The sequence below is a fragment of the Rattus norvegicus genome, chromosome Y (genome assembly GCF_021556685.1).
Source record: "Rattus norvegicus strain SHRSP/BbbUtx chromosome Y, alternate assembly SHRSP_T2T, whole genome shotgun sequence".
In the NCBI taxonomy this organism is placed as follows: domain Eukaryota; kingdom Metazoa; phylum Chordata; class Mammalia; order Rodentia; family Muridae; genus Rattus; species Rattus norvegicus.
Genome location: NC_141555.1, coordinates 48,126,516 through 48,149,489, shown reverse-complemented (window position 1 = coordinate 48,149,489; position 22,974 = coordinate 48,126,516).

The following is a 22,974-nucleotide window of genomic DNA, read 5'->3' as shown; positions in this document are numbered from 1 at the left end:
TTACCAACCTCCCCGCAACAATCCTGTTCCCTGGGGGTTCAGTCTTGGCAGGACCAAGGGCTTCTTCCCCTTCAACTGGTGCCCTTACTAGGCTATTCATTGCTACCTATGAGGTTGGAGCCCAGGGTCAGTCCATGCATAGTCTTTGGGTAGTGGCTTAGTCCCTGTAAGCACTGGTTGCTTGGCATTGTTGTTCATTTGGGGTCTCATGCCCCTTCAAGCTCTTCCAGTTCTTTCTCTGATTCCTTCAATGGGGGTCCTCTTCTCAGGGCAGTGGTTTGCTGCTGGCATTCGCCTATGTATTTGCTGTATTCTGGCTGTGTCTCTCAGGAGAGATCTACATCCAGTTACGGTCGGCCTGCACTTCTTTGCTGCTTCATTCATCTTATCTAGTTTGGTGGCTGTTTGAGTATGGGCTACATGTGGGGCAGGCTCTGAATGGGTGCTCCTTCTGCCCCTGTTCTAAGCTTTGCCTCTCTATTCCCTTCCAAGTGTATTCTTGTGAAGCTGGCTTCTATATGTCCCTTTTGCACACTAACAGATACTATTACTGTACCATCCTAGAGTGTAGTTGGAAAAACACTCTTGACATAAATCCTGTTACCCTGCTGTGTGCTGTAGACCCTCAGATGATCTTCCCTGACTGTCGTGAGGTAACAACAATGGTCCATTTTACGTGGAAAGACCTAATGAACTACTGCCAAACACCGTCCCATGAAAGACACTAATGCAATAATCAACACAGTTGGCAGTATTTTCATTAAACAAGGAGTGAGATACCAAGGAGCTTCAACAGTTACTGTAATTGAAATTATTTTCACTCAAGACTTAGAGCCAAGTACGTAGGCCCAGAGAACACTACTGATTCATCAGACTGACTCAGGAGGTCAAATGTGGAAAAGGGAAGCCTGTCATTTTGTACATGGACAGACGTTATGCTTTGGATACTAAAAATGTCTATGGTATAATATGGATACAAAAATTGTCCTCGTTGCTGAGGAAAGGACATTTAGAACATAGAGAAAGTCATGGCTCTCCAAGAGGATATTTGGATTCCCCTATGATTTGCTAGGTTTCACTGCTATGGATATCAAAGAGATGTCTGCCTTGAGACTAAAGGTAACAAGATCACTAACCTAGATGCCAAACAAGTGTCCTTAAGTCCTTAAGTCCAGTGATCCTACTGAACTTCTGGTGGCATAACTAACACACCACTACCTGAGACTTCACAGTATAAAAATGATGTGAGTATGCAAAAGCATTAGCTGGATACCTTGAAGCCACAGGTTGATACTGAAAAACAGAAGGAAAGATCATTCTTTCAGAAACAATTTGCAGTTTTCTGGTAACTCAGCTTTACCAGACTACTTGACTTGGTTCTACATAACTCTATGAATTGCCAGCACCAATATATGTTATACCTACCTACATTGGACAGCATGGCAGGAGATGTCTAAGCAAGATGTCAGGTTTATACTTATATAAATAACAAGACAGAGTTCATTAGAAAGAAGAATCTCATATGACTGGCCAACACTATGATGAATTATGGGAACCTGACTTTACTGACATATAGACTGCTAGGATAGGAAAAAAGTATGTGATTTTTTTATTGATACTTTTTCTGGGTGAGTAGAGCTTCTCCAAAAGACAGAAACTGGTGGAAGATAAACTAAAAAGTTCTGCTAGGAACTTTTCCCCTAATTTTCCCTCTCACTAGGAATGCTATCATGGAACTGCCCAGCTTTTATAGCTTTTATAGCCAAAACCTCTGAATTAATAGTCAAAGTTTTATAAATAGTGTGCAATCTTTATGGTGCATATATAACTCAGAATTCCTGGCAGGTGGACACAATGAAAAAGACATTAAGAAAAAAATCCTATGGAAACTCCCAGTACATTCCAGGGAAGTATCTCAAGACTGTTATTTTTTTTTATTGGGCCTGCTGCATTCCTTAAAGGAGGGATTCATCCATATAATGTTATGTTTAGAATACACCCCACTTTGCTTCCAATGTGCAGAGATTAGCAGTTGGAAGAACTGTTCAACCATTTCATTCTTCAAATCTTACTCCTCCAGTTTTCCATAAAATCTATTCTTTGTCCTATCAGAGAATGGCACTGAACCTCTAAATCCACTAACAATATCCCATTGTTCCGGCCAAGTGGTAGTGATGCTGCATGTGTCAGGAAATATGTGAAATATGTGGTCCTGTGTACACAGGAAGGCAAATATTAGAGAACTGATATCTAATAGAACTACAGGACCGAATTCTATAGTTCATGTTGTCCTTTGCTTTACTGATGTCTATTTATCATTTAAAGTAGGCAGAAATTATTCTTACTGTTGCATTAGCTCTATTCCTGGGCCCCTTTGTTGCCACAATCATTGCAAAAAGTGGAATTGGAAATCAGAACTTTTGAGTACACATACAGCAATATATATAAAGTCTACTATCAAGAAATGTAAAATAGGAAAATTAAATACAATATTGATTCAATTAAAGGTTGTTTGACATATAATGGCCTTAGGGAGACAGAGAAAACGTACCACATTAACTGTATATCACACTGTTAGATCTGGGAATAGAATTATTCTCCAGAAGAATTTTCTCCACTACACACTCCTAGATCTTTTCTACACATGCCAAGACCCTGACTAACTTTCTCCATTCAGAGCATGTAACCACTAATGAAGCAAAGAGAAGTCTCTAGCTTTAGAGAGATGTAGTACATAAAGGTTTCCACTGTGTCACAGGAGACACTCCTGGAAAGGGCACCCTTGAATCTGGTCAAAGTAAGGAAAGCTGTTTATCAGGTAGGCCATGACAGTTCTCAGTGACATTAGGTACTCCCTGAAAAATCTATTGTAACCTGGAGAGCCCAAGCTTCTGTGATGTCACAAGTGTTGTCGTGACAGCAACTATCTCTTAGATATTCCTTCAGTAACTCTAGGCTTTATGAACTGTCCCCTAGTTCAGAGTAAACTATCATTTGGGAGTGATAACAAGAGGATAAAGACATCACAGATGGGGAGAAGGAAGCTGGACTTCTGTCTTGGTATAAAAAAAGGGGGAAATATATCATCCATGGGAAAGCTCAGTGAGTCCTGGATAGGAGTTGAGGGGGTTTGCTGACGAGATAGCCTTGAACTGAGCCTTCCACATATGGGAATCAGGAGCTGCGAGCCTCCCAGCAGCACCTGGACGTTCCTGCTTGTTATGATTCCTGGAAGTCAGAGATTTTATATCATTAATATATTCATACCAAAACCAGGTGTTGGGGAGGGCAAAGTTGCTTTCCTGAGAGGTCATGGATTTTACTCTTTTTGCCCAGAAGAAAACGGTCCTAAGGAAAAGGAAAAGACCAATATTGTGTTCTCAGCTCAGAGTAAACTCCATGCATTGGATTCCTATGGTGCAGTTTGTGTCTGACACTGGTATCTGCGAGAGAGAAGTGCTACCAAGTTGAGACTTCATCATCAGAGTCTTTTCACTAGTATTACTCTGAGTACCATTCCCTGACAGTTACCCTTTATATGTCTGAGTCAATAGGTGAGATTAGCTGACAGTTTTCTTTTCTTTAATTTCTTTCTTTTTTTTATTTTTTAGCAATTTTTATTTCTTTTACAAACGGATATTTCTATATTTACATTTCAAATGTTATTTCCTTTCCCAGTTTTCTGTCCATAAGAGGCCTAACTGGTACCCTTACCCTTCTTCTATATCCCCTCTTACTGCACATTCTTATTCCCTTCAACTGGGAGTCAAACCTACTTTGGACCCGGAACTTCTCCTTCCATTTATGCCCATCGAGGCCATCCTCTGCTACATATGCAGTTGGAGCCATAGGTCTATCCATGTACAGTCCTTGAATATTGCCTTAGTAACAGAAAGCTCTGGTTCATTCCCATTGCTATTCTTATGGGGATTAAAGCCCCTTCAGATCTTGCAATCCTTTCTCAAAATCTAACAACAAGAGATCCATTTTCAGTTCAGATTGCCACTAGCAGTCACTTCTGTATTTGACATGCTCTAGCTGTGTGTCTCAGGAAGTATCTGTATCCGGATATTGGCAGCCTGCCCTTCTTAGCTTCAGCAATCTTATCTAGTATTGCTGACTGATTATATATATATATGGAATGCTCTTAATGGGATTCCTTCAGTTTCTACTCTAAATTCATAGATATTTTTGTTCCCCCTTTTAAAAAGTAGCAAAGCATGAACATCTTGGCTGTCCTTCTTAGCCTTCCAGTTGTCTGTGGTCTGCATCTTGGGTAATTTGATCTTTTGTGCCAATATCCACTTTTGGTGATTTCATACCATGTATGTTTTTCTGTAACTGGGTTACCTCAGTCAGTATTATATTTTCTAGTTCAATCCATTTGTCTATGAATTTCTTGAAATCATTGGTTTTGGTAACTGAATAGTACAAAATTGGGCAGATGTACCACATTCTCTGTATCCATTCCACCGATGAATGCCATTAGGTTTCCTACAAGTTCCTGGTATCATTAATAAGTCTGCTATTGAAGGAGTTAAAATAAAAACCTCATAAAAACTACAGAAGAACAGCACATAAGGGGAAAAGACAGAACGGGCCTGAGACATGCCCGGTCAAGCCTAAAAACAAGGTCAAGAGATTGTTCCAGGCACTAGCAGCCACCATCTCCGCTGAGTCATGGGCCATCCGAATGGGCAAACTGGCTGTTCCTCTATAGTTAATAGTTACCAAACTCCCTGTTCTTCAAATAAAGATAAGACGCTCTCCTACATCGTGAACACTCCAGCCCACACGTACTGCATGCTGATGAGACATTGTACCCATTTCCCTTGCTGATATATAAATCAACCAATCAAGTATAACCACGCTGAATCCCATTGCCTTCCCCTATAAAAAGCCTTAAATTGGGGCTGGGGATTTAGCTCAGTGGTAGAGCGCTTACCTAGGAAGCGCAAGGCCCTGGGTTCGGTCCCCAGCTCCGAAAAAAAAGAACCAAAAAAAAAAAAAAATAAGCCTTAAATTTTGAGTCTTGGGGTCGACTCCCATGTCTCCTGTGTGAGATACGAGCTATCCCAGAGCTCTGATAATAAATGGACTCATGTGCTTTATATCAAGAGCCGATCTCGATCTCTCACTTTTCTTGGGGAGTACGATCTTGCAATTGGAGTGGGGTCTCCCATAAGGGTGTCCTACACTATGAACATAGTTGACCATGTGTCTTTTTTTAAAGATTTATTAATTTATTATGTATAAGTACACTGTAGCTATGTTCAGAAGAGGGCATCGGGTCTCTTTACAGATGGTTGTGAGCCACCATATGGTTGCTGGGAATTGATCTCAGGACCTCTGGAAGAGTAGTCGGGTGCTCTTAACCACTGAGCCATCTCTCCAGCCCGACCATGTGTCTTTATTGCATGTTGGAGCATGTTTTGGGTATATACCGTGGCTAGGTAAATCTTGGTCCTCAGGTAGTGCAATTTACAACTTTCTGAGGAATCTCCAGAATGATTTTCAGAGTGATTGAACAAGTTTGTAATTCCACCAAGAAAGAAGAAGCTTTCCTCTTTCTTGACATCTTAATCAACATCTGCTGTCTCCTGAGTTTTTTATTCCAGCTATTCTTACATGTGTGAGGTGGAATCTTAGGGTTGTTTTCATTTACATTTCCTTGATGACATACTTAGTCACCATACTTAGATGAACATTTCTTTAAAAGCTTCTCAGATATTTGATTTTCCTCAATTGAGAATTCTTTCATCATTTCTGGAACCCAATTGGAATAGGGTTATTTGTCTCTCTGAAGTTTAATTTCTTTAGTACTTTGTATCTATTGGATTATAGCCCTCTATCAGGTGAAGTATTGGTATAGATCTTTTTTTCTAATCTGTTGGTTGCTGTTTTGTCCTAATGACAGTGTCCTTTGGCAGGCAGATTTCTATGACATTGAAGAAATGTCAGTTAGTGAAATAGAACAGGGACTGGCTCCTTCCTGACTTCCCTACATGTCCTATACAGTAATTGGGGGAACTAAACAACCATGTACTATCCCTGCAAGGCATGTCTATCTACAGTCATGGTTCTATAGAGACCTATCAGTGATTCTGGTGATCTTCCCAGCAAGTGTATGCTGATGGAATTTGCAGTTTTCATCCTGGTTTCTGTAACTACAGCCTAAGGTGTTGTGAAGCCAAAATACACCATGTGCAGCTGTGAATAGGCCTTAGGAGATTGCCTCCTTGGATTTCTGAGGCATTGCTAAGTTAATGAGAGGAAAACAACACCCTCTGCTCATCAGAGCTCTGGGAATTCTGACACTGTTGCTTTATCTCTATATGAAGCTAGGTCAAAAGGTCACCTTTCAGATATGTTCTTGAATATCCTTCAGTGTGCTAGCATTGGACTGCAATGAAATATTATGCAGGAGAGGTGTGGAAACATCTTAACTCTTCCATTAGAGATCAGAGAGATGAGCTATTCACAATCAATTGACTGTGTATGTTTCTGTACTTTGGCTTTGACCATGCAGATCTACTGTCTCATACTTCATGGTTCATATGTCCAAATGGGGGGAAAGCACCACTCACAATTGTTCCCCATCCTTCATCCTATGGGCTTAGATTTTAGTGCAACCCTCCACATCTTATATGCTAAATCGACTGTCCTAAATTTCTTCAACATGCACATCACTATTATCCCTACACTCCGTGTGTATGTGTGTATGTGTGTGTGTATGTGTTTAAGTGTGTGTGTGTGTGTGTGTGTGTGTGTGTGTGTTTCTGTGCTTAAATGGTTAATTTGATACAAGTTTACAGAAACCTTGTCACTGAAAAAAGTCTATGTAAGAAAACTATAATCTGTGGATGGGGCAGAAACCAAATGCTCTCCCACAACATGACCTTCTTTAAAGAGTAGTATAATCAGAAATAAGAGATTAAATTTGAAAGTAAATTTTGGAGGTAATACCGTGGCATGTCTGCATTATCATTGTGAACTGTGAGATTGTTCTCTTTGTTCTGTGGGCAGACATGAGGGCTCTGAGGCCAAGTTGCATCCTGTGGATCTGAGAATAAACTGAAGGTGACTGTCAACTTGGTCACATGAAGAAAGTGATAGGAGTTAGAAGACAGTATCAGGCCACTGTGACACTGCCGTCCCAATCGAAACATGGAAGTGTTGACAATCACAGAGTGGGAGTCTCATGTCTGAACTTTGACACACAGCTAGGCAAAGTGTAACCTGTCAGTTAGCTTCCCGAGTACCATCTACAATGAAGGGTAGGCTCAGATGAAGTACTGTTTAAGGTAGGTGCTGTTCCTTGTGAGCTGCATCTCAGGGTAAGTGGATGACCATTCAGCCTCTTGTGACATGGCAGATCAGAGTACTGAGAGACAGAGGGGCCAAATCAGTGTTTGTTTTTCTAGACCAACATAACTGCATTATCCAGGCTAAGGATTTGCTCATGGAAGTCTAGTGTTTCACGTTGGTATAGGCCAATCTGTGTGAAGTCTCAATAGCACAACTGGCTCCAGGCTTCTTTCTTAGTCAATGGGATTTACAGGCAGTCATTTATACTTTTTCTTCTAGATTCACAAATTATTTTCTGGCTTCATATACACAAGGCATAGTATTCTTTCACTCTCTCTCTCTGTGTATGTGTCTTTCTCCGTCTCTCTGTCTCATCTCTCTTTGTCTGTCTTTCTGCCTCTCTGTCCTATTTTTCAGCTTTCCTACAAAGGTCTTTACTAATGATAACATATTTCATGGCAGTTTATGCACTCGATTATCTCATAAAAACCAGTGTGATCTGAACTTGCTGTCTACTGGAGAACAACAATTAAAAATAGAATTGATGTCCAAATCTACTAGATAAGAATTTAACAACTGAGAAGATGTAGAATATTCAACAACTCCCAACAAGGCTAGGGGCCAAGGATCATGTATGGAAGGAACATTTTCAGAAATCCAAGAAATGCATGCCAGGCTGACCATGGACTGTCTTCTCTTTACAGGGACTTACAGCCTCAGGAGAAAGATAACATGGGACTTTAATAAACATGCATCGTGTAGTAATACCTAGTCTCTTCCCTTACTTTACCTTCCCTGTCTGTATTTTCCTAATGAATGTTGTACATAAATGTAGTACTGACTGCCTTTCAGGAGTATAGAAGTTGTCATATGTGGCACCCAAATGAAGAATTTGACTTTTCTTCCCTGGCTGGAGCTCCTTACCAATGATCTACTACATCGTTTTCCTATGACTGCTCCTTTGATTTCTGTGTGTGTGAGTGAGTTGTGTTTGTGTGTGTGTGTATCTGTCTCTCTGTCTGTCTGTCTTTCTGTCTTTGTCTCTGTCCATCTGTTTCTTCCACATGATACCTATATATACTTCAGTTTGACTTCTTAATTGCTCATTCCAAGATTGACCCATCATGCTTTCCCTGAGTGTTTGCTATTGATGACTCAAATTACACCTGTGTTAATCAATGCACCTGTATCCAGAACTGTGTGCCATTGATCACATCACAATCAGTCTCATGGCTAAAATAAATAATTTTCGAGGCTCTGAGGGAATTTTTTATCAGAATTTAAAAGTTTTCTGTATTTTTTACTCCCCTATCCATACTGTTGTAGTCTGTGGATATTCCCCAAGTCTTTGCTCACTAGTACTTATCTATGTACCTGGCCTACTTGGAGGACATCATCCCAACCCTCCAATATTACTTAGCAGGGGGAATAGATGAAAAATTTGGAAAAATTGGTCATTTAGCTACAGAAGATGTCCCCAGAGATGGATTAACTGTGTCGAATCAACACATCACTGACAAGAATTCTGAACTATGTTCTCAGTTTATTTTCTTCTTTGTCATTTTGAGTGTGCTACCAAAGGAGTGGGGGACCATTTGTGGGCTGTGGTTGAGAACTGAGTCTTCACTATTCATGCATGAAGGTGGTAAAAAATTCAATAGATCAGTGATATATCTGGGTTAGAAGGGATATTGATAGAAAGTCTTCCTTTGTGTCTCAGGCAAAGATCCTTGAAGGGGCAACTTGGTTTGTTTATTTGGAGAAGATCTAGTTAAAGGGAAGTTATGTGCTGTTGAACTGGACTATCTTCCGGATACTCTAATGTATGCTGGAATTTCCATTGTATTCTCTGTGATGTCACTAGTGTTATGGAGACAGAAACTGCCCTCGTGGCAATTAGTTAGTACATATTTGTTTACCCACTCAAATGTTTTTCAGGATGATCAAGCTATTTACAGAGAAAACAGAGAGCATGGAGAGACAAAAGAGAGAGGAGGAAGAAATTAAGATACTTTCTTGTTAAAGAAGTGAAAACATAAATTATCTGGTGCAAAAAGGCGAGTGAGAGCAGTGGGCTGGTTCTGAGGAACTTCCTAGAGGAGGTAGTCTTGGCTCAGGCCTTCTAGGAGTAGGACTTATGACCTGAAGGCTCTGGATCCCTAAAGAAGAGACCCAGTTTCAGGAATATCTGATAAATTTATTGGCAAAGGGTCAGGAATTGTCAAGCATGCATCTTGTCTACTATGCATTCCTTAGTTTCACTCTGAATGAGGAAGAATGCCAAGAAGAGGCACAGCGATAAAAACTTTGACTCTCAGGGTAGAGTATTGAATTTTATCTTCACAGAATTCCTGGACATGCCATTGGAATTTTATGACAAGGGCTACTCCACTCACATGCATCAAGGTCTCTTACTCTTTGTCTTGAACATACATGATTAAGGCTTGGTGGTCCTAAACACTATGGAGTACAGGACTTACATGCATCCCATCAGATACGAACTGAAAATATCTTCCATTTATTCATGTCTTGGACAGATTTTGTTGTTAAGGGCCAGGGCGACTGCAGAAGGCAGTGAGGCACATGTTTAGCGATCACGGTCGCGAGAAAGAAAATAGCTAATAAGTCCAGCTTGAAGAGAGCTTTCCTCATCTTTCAGTGCTTCCAAGTATCTGTAGATTTCCCATTTCATCATGCTTCATTGGGGGACTCAGCATTTTCTCTCCTGTGACTGGGCCATTACCATGCATGTTCCCTTGTGTTTCTCTACAGGGTCTGCTGGGAAGTCGTCATCCCAACCTTCCACCATCAGTGAGCTAGTAAATCAGATTAAGAATTTGGAGAAATTGATTACTTAGCTCCAGAAGATGACCTGTGAGTTTGGTAAACTCCCAGGAAAGCTGACCCATTCAACCAACAGCATTTGGACAAAAGATAGCCATTATGCCCACTTCTTTGTTGACAGTCCTGACCCCTCTGTGTTAACCTCAGTTTTCTCACACCACAGGAAAATGCAACTGTAATGTCCTCATGTACGAACTAATTTTCTTGTGTGCCACGCAGAGGCAGGCCATGAAGAAAGGATAGGAGTTTAATAAGAAACTATATAATTCTCAGAAAAGCAGAAGCTGTGTTTTGAATAAAAGTCTTGGGATTCGGCAGGTAATGTGTGAGCTCTCATCATGGATTTTAATAGACAGAGATTGCATTTTCTGTCCTCAGAGAAATACAAAAAGCTGATCAGCTACAGAAGCACAGTAACTTAAACTTTGATAAATAAACTTTTATTTATTTATTTTAAAGATTTATTTCATTTGGTTTGTATGAGTATTCTGTAACTGTCAGACACGAAAGAAGTGGGAGTCAAATGCCATTATGCATGTTTGTATTCCACGATGTTTTTGCTGGGAATTAAACTCATGACCTATGGAAAAGCAGTCAGTTCTCTTAAATGCTGAATCATCTTACCAGCCTAAAATACTTTTGATGGTCATGGTGATTGTATTGATGATGATGATGATGATGATTGTTATTATTATTATTATTAATATTAGTATTTTTATTATTATACTGAAACTCTAAATGGATCAAGATTTACCCTCCTCCAATGCTCTTTCCCCTCTCCTGTCTCAGGAAGATCCTACAATAAGGAAGACACCATCAGAGCTGCCCATCCTCCCCAGCACTAAAGAAAGAAAAGATTTACTTTGTCTGGGTTATGGAGATTTTCTTGTTGACTGGGCTCATAGCTTCAGACCTGAAGAGAGGTAGACTATGGAAATGGGAGCTCCTTTTGGAGGATTCTGCTTATCTTGGAGTAATTGGTAAATACTGAGGAAGCCTAACATGTTGGTCCACCACCTTATCCCTTGCTGAGAATAAAGTCTCCTGGGAACTGGGTAAGAAGGGTAAGCAGGCATGGCTAACAAGTCAATCCAGGTGGGTAAACATTTGTCCATTAGGTATACAGGGGGAGCATTTCATTGACTAAGCTGAATGTATCTACTCTCCACTATGTTCTAATTCCATGTAAGGAAAGTTTTGTAGATTTTGTCTATCCTGTGACCCAGCAAGTGTTTTTCACATTCTTTATGCTGTTTCTTCACTGATATGAACCATGTGAGAATGGAGGGAGCAAAGGAAAGCCACAGACAACAACATTCTACATTCTAGAAGATCAAGGCCTTCTCATAAAAAAAAAAAAAAAACATCTTTGTATCTATGAATTGAGCAATGAGGTAAATTGCTACCAACCTCTGGTCATGCAGCTGATATCTGGTACACTGGTCTATTGACTAAGTATTCCATGGGGGAAAAACAGCATCAAAAATTAGCATGAGATACAAAAAAGAACTTAAGATCCCGGCCTGCAGCAGCTCTCTGCTCCCAGACCCGGTGAGAGAGAGACCCAACCGCCTGGTCAGTTGGGCACTCCTGAGGCTGCAGAGCAGAAGAGACCAACAACACTGCTCACCCCTGCCCACATCCTTGGCCCAAGAGGAAACTGTATAAGGCCTCTGGGCTCCCGTGGAGGAGGGCCCAGGAGCAGCAGGACACCTGCCTGAGACACCACCGGAACCGGAAAGAAACAGACCGGATAAACAGTTCTCTGCACCCAAATCCCGTGGGAGGGAGAGCTAAACCTTCAGAGAGGCAGACAAGCCTGGGAAACCAGAAGAGACTGCTCCCTGCACACACATCTCGGACGCCAGAGGAAAAAGCCAAAGACCATCTGGAAACCTGGTGCACTGAAGCTCCCGGAAGGGGCGGCACAGGTCTTCCTGGTTGCTGCCGCTGCAGAGAGCCCCTGGGCAGCACCCCAAGAGCGAACCTGAGCCTCGAGACCACAGGTAAGACCAAATTTTCTGCTGCAAGAAAGCTGCCTGGTGAGCTTGGGACACACGGAAGCAGAATTTCTCTAGGACCGGGCACGTTCTGTGTTTACCGGAAGTCCCACACCCGCGGATCCCGACCCGCAGTAGCTCTCTGCTCCCAGACCCGGTGAGAGAGAGAACCAACCGCCTGGTCACTTGGGCACTCCTGAGGCTGCAGAGCGGAAGAGACCAACAACACTGCTCACCCCTGCCCACATCCCTGGCCCAAGAGGAAACTGTATAAGGCCTCTGGGCTCCCGTGGGGGAGGGCCCAGGAGCAGCAGGACACCTGCCTGAGACACCACCGGAACCGGAAAGAAACAGACCAGATAAACAGTTCTCTGCACCCAAATCCCGTGGCAGGGAGAGCTAAACCTTCAGAGAGGCAGACAAGCCTGGGAAACCAGAAGAGACTGCTCCCTGCACACACATCTCGGACGCCAGAGGAAAAAGCCAAAGACCATCTGGAACCCTGGTGCACTGAAGCTCCCGGAAGGGGCGGCACATGTCTTCCTGGTTGCTGCCGCTGCAGAGAGCCCCTGGGCAGCACCCCACGAGCGAACCTAAGCCTCGGGACCACAGGTAAGACCAAATTTTCTGCTGCAAGAAAGCTGCCTGGTGAACTCAAGACACAGGCCCACAGGAACAGCTGAAGACCTGTAGAGAGGAAAAACTACACGCCCGAAAGCAGAACACTCTGTCCCCATAACTGACTGAAAGAGAGGAAAACAGGTCTACAGCACACCTGACACACAGGCTTATAGGACAGTCTAGCCACTGTCAGAAATAGCAGAACAAAGTAACACTAGAGATAATCTGATGGCGAGAGGCAAGCGCAGGAACCCAAGCAACAGAAACCAAGACTACATGCCATCCTCGGAGCCCAATTCTCCCACCAAAACAAACATGGAATATCCAAACACACCAGAAAAAGCAAGATCTAGTTTCAAAATCATATTTGATCATGATGCTGGAGGACTTCAAGAAAGACATGAACACACTTAGGGAAACACAGGAAAACATTAATAAACAAGTAGAAGCCTACAGAGAGGAATCGCAAAAATCCCTGAAAGAATTCCAGGAAAACACAATCAGTTGAAGGAATTAAAAATGGAAATAAAAGCAATCAAGAAAGAACACATGGAAACAACCCTGGATATAGAAAACCAAAAGAAGAGACAAGGAGCTGTAGATACAAGCTTCACCAACAGAATACAAGAGATGGAAGAGAGAATTTCAGGAGCAGAAGATTCCATAGAAATAATTGAGTCAACTGTCAAAGATAATGTAAAGCAGAAAAAGCTACTGGTCCAAAACATACAGGAAATCCAGGACTCAATGAGAAGATCAAACCTAAGGATAATAGGTACAGAAGAGAGTGAAGACTCCCAGCTCAAAGGAGTAGTAAATATCTTCAACAAAATCATAGAAAAAAACTTCCCTAACCTAAAAAAAAGAGATACCCATAGATATACAAGAAGCCTACAGAACTCCAAATAGATTGGACCAGGAAAGAAACACCTCCCGTCACATAATTGTCAAAACACCAAACGCACAAAATAAAGAAAGAATATTAAAAGCAGTAAGGGAAAAAGGTCAAGTAACATATAAAGGGAGACCTATCAGAATCACACCAGACTTCTCGCCAGAAACTATGAAGGCCAGAAGATCCTGGACTGATGTCATACAGACTCTAAGAGAACACAAATGCCAGCCCAGGTTACTGTATCCAGCAAAACTCTCAATTAACATTGATGGAGAAACCAAGATATTCCATGACAAAACCAAATTTACACAATATCTTTCTACAAATCCAGCACTACAAAGGATAATAAATGGTAAAGCCAAACATAAGGAGGCAAGCTATACCCTAGAAGAAGCAAGAAACTAATCGTCTTGGCAACAAAACAAAGAGAATGAAAGCACACAAACATAAACTCACATCCAAATATGAATATAACGGGAAGCAATAATCACTATTCCTTAATATCTCTCAATATCAATGGCCTCAACTCCCCAATAAAAAGACATAGATTAACAAACTGGATACGCAATGAGGACCCTGCATTCTGCTGCCTACAGGAAACACACCTCAGAGACAAAGACAGACACTACCTCAGAGTGAAAGGCTGGAAAACAACTTTCCAAGCAAACGGTCAGAAGAAGCAAGCTGGAGTAGCCATTCTAATATCAAATAAAATCAATTTCCAACTAAAAGTCATCAAAAAAGATAAGGAAGGACACTTCATACTTATCAAAGGAAAAATCCACCAAGATGAACTCTCAATCCTAAATATCTATGCCCCAAATACAGGGGCATTTACATACTTAAAAGAAACCTTACTAAAGCTCAAAACACACATTGCACCTCACACAATAATAGTGGGAGATTTCAACACCCCACTCTCATCAATGGACAGATCATGGAAACAGAAATTAAACAGTGATGTAGACAGACTAAGAGAAGTCATGATCCAAATGGACTTAACGGATATTTATAGAACATTCTATCCTAAAGCAATAGGATATACCTTCTTCTCAGCTCCTCATGGTACTTTCTCCAAAATTGACCATATAATAGATCAAAAAACGGGCCTCAACAGGTACAGAAAGATAGAAATAAGCCCATGCGTGCTATCGGACCACCATGGCCTAAAACTGGTCTTCAATAACAATAAGGGAAGAATGCCCACATATACGTGGAAATTGAACAATGGTCTACTCAATGATAACCTGATCAAGGAAGAAATAAAGAAAGAAATTAAAAACTTTTTAGAATTTAATGAAAATGAAGATACAACATACTCAAACTTATGGGACACAATGAAAGCTGTGCTAAGAGGAAAACTCATAGTGCTGAGTGCCTGCAGAAAGAAACAGGAAAGAGCATATGTCAGCAGCTTGACAGCACACCTAAAAGCTCTAGAACAAAAAGAAGTTAAAACACCCAGGAAGAGTAGAAGGCAGGAAATAATCAAACTCAGAGCTGAAATCAACCAAGTAGAAACAAAAAGGACCATAGAAAGAATCAACAGAACCAAAAGTTGGTTCTTTGAGAAAATCAACAAGATAGATAAACCCTTAGCCAGACTAACGAGAGGACACAGAGAGTGTGTCCAAATTAACAAAATCAGAAATGAAAAGGGAGACATAACTACAGATTCGGAGGAAATTCAAAAAATCATCAGATCTTACTATAAAAACCTATATTCAACAAAATTTGAAAATCTTGAGGAAATGGACAATTTCCTAGACAGATACCAAGTATCGAAGTTAAATCAGGAACAGATAAACCAGTTAAACAACCCCATAACTCCTAAGGAAATAGAAGCAGTCATTAAAGGTCTCCCAACCAAAAAGAGCCCAGGTCCAGACGGGTTTAGTGCAGAATTCTATCAAACCTTCATAGAAGACCTCATACCAATATTATCCAAACTATTCCACAAAATTGAAACAGATGGACCCCTACCGAATTCCTTCTATGAAGCCACAATTACTCTTATACCTAAACCACACAAAGACACAACAAGAAAGAGAACTTCAGACCAATTTCCCTTAAGAATATCGACGCAAAAATACTCAATAAAATTCTGGCAAACCGAATTCAAGAGCACATCAAAACAATCATCCACCATGATCAAGTAGGCTTCATCCCAGGCATGCAGGGATGGTTTAATATACGGAAAACCATCAACGTGATCCATTATATAAACAAACTGAAAGAACAGAACCACATGATCATTTCATTAGATGCTGAGAAAGCATTTGACAAAATTCAACACCCCTTCATGATAAAAGTCCTGGAAAGAATAGGAATTCAAGGCCCATACCTAAACATAGTAAAAGCCATATACAGCAAACCAGTTGCTAACATTAAACTAAATGGAGAGAAACTTGAAGCAATCCCACTAAAATCAGGGACTAGACAAGGCTGCACACTCTCTCCCTACTTATTCAATATAGTTCTTGAAGTTCTAGCCAGAGCAATCAGACAACAAAAGGAGATCAAAGTGATACAGATCGGAAAAGAAGAGGTCAAAATATCACTATTTGCAGATGACATGATAGTATATTTAAGTGATCCCAAAAGTTCCACCAGAGAACTACTAAAGCTGATAAACAACTTCAGCAGAGTGGCTGGGTATAAAATTAACTCAAATAAATCAGTTGCCTTCCTCTATACAAAAGAGAAACAAGCCGAGAAAGAAATTAGGGAAACGACACCCTTCATAATAGACCCAAATAATATAAAGTACCTCGGTGTGACTTTAACCAAGCAAGTAAAAGATCTGTACAATAAGAACTTCAAGACACTGAGGAAAGAAATTGAAGAAGACCTCAGAAAATGGAAAGATCTCCCATGCTCATGGATTGGCAGGATTAATATAGTAAAAATGGCCTTTTTACCAAAAGCAATCTACAGATTCAATGCAATCCCCATCAAAATACCAATCCAATTCTTCAAAGAGTTAGACAGAACAATTTGCAAATTCATCTGGAATAACAAAAAACCCAGGATAGCTAAAGCTATCCTCAACAATAAAAGGACTTCAGGGGGAATCACTATCCCTGACCTCAAGCAGTATTACAGAGCAATAGTGATAAAAACTGCATGGTATTGGTACAGAGACAGACAGATAGACGAATGGAATAGAATTGAAGACCCAGAAATGAACCCACACACCTATGGTCACTTGATTTTTGACAAAGGAGCCAAAACCATCCAATGGAAAAAAGATAGCATTTTCAGCAAATGGTGCTGGTTCAACTGGAGGGCAACATGTAGAAGAATGCAGATTGATCCATGCTTATCACCCTGTACAAAGCTTAAGTCCAAGTGGATCAAGGACCTCCACATCAAACCAGACACACTCAAACTAATAGATAAAAACTAGGGAAGCATCTGGAACACATGGGCACTGGAAAAAATTTCCTGAACAAAACACCAATGGCTTATGCTCTAAGATCAAGAATCGACAAATGGGATCTCATAAAACTGCAAAGCTTCTGTAAGGCAAAGGACACTGTGGTTAGGACAAAACGACAACCAACAGATTGGGAAAAGATCTTTACCAATCCTACAACAGATAGAGGCCTTATATCCAAAATATACAAAGAACTCAAGAAGTTAGACCGCAGGGAAACAAATAACCCTATTAAAAAATGGGGTTCAGAGCTAAACAAAGAATTGACAGCTGAGGAATGCCGAATGGCTGAGAAACACCTAAAGAAATGTTCAACATCTTTAGTCATAAGGGAAATGCAAATCAAAACAACCCTGAGATTTCACCTCACACCAGTGCGATTGGCTAAGATCAAAAACTCAGGTGACAGCAGATGCTGGCGAGGATGTGGAGAATGAGGAACACTCCTCCATTGTTGGTGGGATTGCAGACTGGTAAAACCATTCTGGAAATCAGTCTGGAGGTTCCTCAGATTATTGGACATTGAACTGCCTGAGGATCCAGCTATACCTCTCTTGGGCATATACCCAAAAGATGCCTCAACATATAAAAGAGACACGTGCTCCACTATGTTCATCACAGCCTTATTTATAATAGCCAGTAAATGGAAAGAACCCAGATGCCCTTCAACAGAGGAATGGATACAGCAAATGTGGTACATCTACACAATGGAATATTACTTAGCTATCAAAAACAACGAGTTTATGAAATTCGTAGGCAAATGGTGGAACTGGAAAATATCATCCTGAGTGAGCTAACCCAATCACAGAAAGACATACATGGTATGCACTCATTGATAAGTGGCTATTAGCCCAAATGCTTGAATTACCCTAGATCCCTAGAACAAATGAAACTCAAGACGGATGATCAAAATGTGAATGCTTCACTCCTTCTATAAATGAGGAAAAAGAATACCCTTGGCAGGGAAGGGAGAGGCAAAGATTAAAACAGAGACTGAAGGAACACCCATTCAGAGCCTGCCCCACATGTGGCCCATACATATACAGCCACCCAATTAGACAAGATGGATGAAGCAAAGAAGTGCAGACCGACAGGAGCCAGATGTAGATCGCTCCTGAGAGACACAGCCAGAATACAGCAAATATAGAGGCGAATGCCAGCAGCAAACCACTGAACTGAGAATAGGTCCCCTGTTGAAGGAATCAGAGAAAGAACTGGAAGAGTTTGAAGGGGCTCGAGACCCCAAAAGTACAACAATGCCAAGCAACCAGAGCTTTCAGGGACTAAGTTACTACCTAAAGACTATACATGGACTGACCCTGGACTCTGACCCCATAGGTAGCAATGAATATCCTAGTAAGAGCACCAGTGGAAGGGGAAGCCCTGGGTCCTGCTAAGACTGATCCCCCAGTGAACTAGTCTATGGGGGTAGGGCGGCAATGGGGGGAGGGTTGGGAGGGGAACACCCATAAGGAAGGGGAGGGGGAGGGGGATGTTTGCCCGGAAACCGGGAAAGGGAATAACACTCGAAATGTATATAAGAAATACTCAAGTTAATAAAAAAAAAGAAAAAGAAAAAAAAATTTTATCTTTTGAACAATGGTGCCTGAAAAGCCACAGAATTGTGTATAAAGCTCTCTCTAAATGCCCATGTTCAAATCAGAAACAGTGACAGTCACCTTCTCTGTGTAATAAACTCAGTGATTCCCCCCTGTGGTTTAGTAGGGGATCCAGCTTTACCTGAATGGAGGTCTCTGAGTGTTACAGGAAATGCTCAGGCTCTGACTGCAGTATCCAGTGTCCCCTCCACTGCTGACAAAGGACAGGTCCCTCCCCACGGGTACCACAGACCCCAGATGCTGGTGCAATAATCGAGCCTCTTGATTTCCCTCTCTGTGAGGTAAAGGTATCCATTCACCTGGAATTCATCCAGAACCTTCAAGAGTCAGAAACATCCTGCAGAACAAAGTAGCTTCTCTGGCCCTCTCCAAGGTCCTGAGAACATACCTGAAGTCCAGTTCACTGAGAAGATGAGGGCACCCTGCCATTGCCACATCCTCCTTGCTAACAGAGAGGATGGGGAGAGGAGGCAAACACTCTCTTTTCCCCATTCCTCATGGTTCCCATTCCTTACATATTAAAAATGCAACTTGCAGACTCATCAGTCAAAACACCAGGGCCTGGGAGATGGCTCATTATGTTAGGGATTCAATAATCAGAATTTAAATTCTCAGCAATGGGCACTCTGTCTGGAGCCACAGTCATTCCAATGTGGGCTCTGCCAACAGGAAGACGTCCGGCTGCATTGTACAGGGCAATACCGTAGCCCCACCCCCTTTCAGTCTTTCATTCACTCACTAACCAATAATCATGTGGCTCAGTACAGAGGCCACTGGCTTGAAGTAGAGCATGAGAACATTGAGTGTGTGTTAATTCTGCCCGATCACACGATGTTTCTGTGATGTCAGAGCCACGGTCTCCAGGATACCACCTGGACCCATTCTCACTCTGATTTAACACCTTTATTGGAAAGAACATAAAGGGAGGATACTTGAGAAAGTCCAGGGTAGACAAAGTCTTGCCACGTCCCCTGTAGTGAAGAGGTTCCCCCGCCACAAACCCTTTTCACTGCTCCTTCCACTTAAGCCTGTGATTCCTGAATGATATTAATACAAACCAACCAGGCATGGCCATGCCTAGGTGCCATGTCCAGAAACAAATGTTTCCTATAGTGGTTGTATTACAATAACCATAACCCAAGAATGCAGCCCAATCATCAGTGCCAGATCACCTTCACTAACAAGGGTGGTGGTGGTGCTGGAAAAGGCAGCTGGAACTTAGGCTGTGCTTAAGCTGGTCCTGACTGTAATTGATCTGTTTCTTGCAGAGGGGAAAATGAGGAATGTGAATAGTTTCAGATGTGGATCTCTAAGCTCTGATATTGATGACTTTGTTAGGCAGTGTCTGAGATGGCCCAGAGGCCCTGGGGAATCTGGCTTGGGACAGGACAGATGCTTTTCATCCCAATTCACCATGGTTCCCCCAAGTTATGACAACATGGTTTGCCTGTTCACTTGATGCTGTCCTGGCCAGTCTGCTGGCTAACAGAGGAGCAGCACCTCTTCCTCTGCATCCAGCAAGGTCTATTCAACCCACTTCCAGCCCCAGACATGCTTCTCCCATTTCCTCTGATCACAATGAATCTGTAAAGAATTTTAGGGCCACTAAAATGAGGGAAACCATGTGGTATTTGGCCATTTAGCTTGGGATGGGCCCTCCCAATGTAAGCACTTCTCTATATAAAAGATCAGATACCAAACAGACCCACACAGCCATATCTCTACCCAGAAGCTCAGGAAAATACTCAAGTTTGAGAGAATCTTGAAACCAATCTCACCATCCTGTTACCTGCTATGACCCAACACATGAACACACACACACACACAGACACACACACACACACACACACACACACACACACACACACAGACACACACACACACACAATCTGGGTGCCCTTTCTTCTCTAGCATAGAAATTGTAGGTAATAAGTTTTGCTTTACATGTTCCCAAGGATCCCTGTGCCATATTCTATCTGACCACTGACATGACCTGATGACTTAGAAAACATGACTTGCAAGAGCTCTGGTTCTTGGTGTGGGGGACATGGAGTGGGCACGGTGGCCAAGCTCACTGTCCCCAATGCTATCTGCTTTGGTCCTAGTTTCCTTGTACAAAGACAGTCTGGTGTCTACTCCTCTCCTGGCAAACCATGCCCACAACTGCACCTCTGAAATTCTTTCTCTTCCTCCAACGAAAGGACTTCTTGGTATTTGGAAGGCTGAGGCAGGGGAATCATTGCAAGCATGAGGCTAGCCTAGGCTATATAGTGAGACACTGTCTCGAAACGGTGAGTGGAGGTAGAAGGGGAAGGAAAAGGTGCAGAAGGAAGCAGAGGGGTAAGGAGGGATAGAGGGATGGGGTGCTGTAAACATCTATCTCCAATGCTCACCAACACAGCTACGGCTTTCATAAACTCCATGAAGAATCCCAATGTAAGGGTGCACAGTCATTCACCGAACACACACACACACACACACACACACACCACACACACACACACACACCACACACACACACACACACACACCACACACACACACACACACACACACACACACACACAGTCATCTAATGCAAAGCCTCCATCCAAAGAGAGAGCACACAGCTTAGGCTCAGAGCCTCTCGGTGAATGGCAGTCAGCCTGAGCATTTGGCAACCATACCCATGGGACTCAGAGGCAACACATCAGAGGACACCCGCACACCATGCTTACTGTGGCACTATTCTCAGTAGCCAAGATGTGGAATCTGCCTGTACCTCCATCCATAGACCATTGAATAAGTCCTGGTACACATACACAATGGAATTTTTTCTAGCCACATAAGGGATTGAATTAGGTCTTTGGTAGGAAAACTGGAGACCACAGCATTAAGCAAAATCAACCAGACGCCGAAAAGCAAATACTGTAATTTTTGTCTCCTTTGTGAGTCCTGTAATTCTTCACAGAATCTTTATGGGTTCTTAACAGATCCGAAAAAAAAAAATATGTCCATATGTCACGAAGGCAGACAAAGGCCTGGAGAAAGAAAGAGATAGGCATGGGGATGTGGGATGAGGGTGAGCAGGAAGGTCAAATAGGGTAAAGCACATGACATGGTTAAAGGAAGTGGTCTTGATGCAACCCAGCACTGTGGATAATGAATAGACACTGATATAAAAAAAAACATGAAGAAGGAAAAAGAAAAAGAAAAGGTTACAATTTCAGCGTCAGAGACACTGATGAGGCTGAGGACCGCCACCTACATGCAAAATGCACCAAGAGCCATGGCCCCCTGGCCTGAAATGGCTTAGGAATCTTTCCTTTGCAATTTCAAAACACTTGTTCAGTCAAATATGAGCATTCGACATACACTACAGAAGCCAGGGAAATGGATCCACAACTAAAGCAGTTTCCATGGAAACACAGAGACAGAGGTACAACTCCCCTCCCCTGGAAACCCACATAAATGGGGGGAGGGGTCAAAGGGGGTGGGTGTGGAGGTTGCCTATAATTAAAGCCTGGGACAGCAGAGTTAGGGAATCCAGAGAGGAAAGTTGCAATCATAACTCGTCATATCAATGAGTCTGCTTTTGACTGAAAGACCTTGCTGCAGAGAATCTGAAAGGAAAACAATGAAAATCTATAACATCATATCACACATACACACATGTCTGCACAATACACATTCAAACACATGAGTACACATACATATCTCTCTCACACACACACACAAAGAAAGAAAGAAGGAGAGAAAGAAAGATAGAGAGGAAGGGAGAAAGAAAGGAGTAAATGGATAGATAAAATACAGAAGTAGAAACTGAAGTTAGGCTCCTTTTATCCGTTTTTGATGTAAAAAGAAAGGGGTTGGTTGAAATACCCTGTTTTGTTCTTTAAGTAGCGCTGAAGACCAAATCCAAGACCTTGTGCAGCTAAACTGTCTTCCTGTAGCCCTATTAGTCGCACACGGACCTACAAAAGGGCAGGTGGCCCTCTCAAATTGGAGGGATATGTCTGTGCCCAAGTCAGAGGTGGATGCAGGTCTCCCAGGTGAGATCTCACGGAGATATCGTCCCTCTGACTGGCGCTAGAGGGCGCATGTGGCCTGGAGCCCCACTGTGTCTTCTTGGATCTCGGATAGTCCAGGCAGGGCTCTCCAAACCCCCACCCTCAACCCACCCTAAACCCGGAAGGTGTGGACAGAGCCTGAAACAGCCTTGCAAATGTCAAGATGGGGGGACCCTGCCTGCTCCCTCTCCCGCCACCC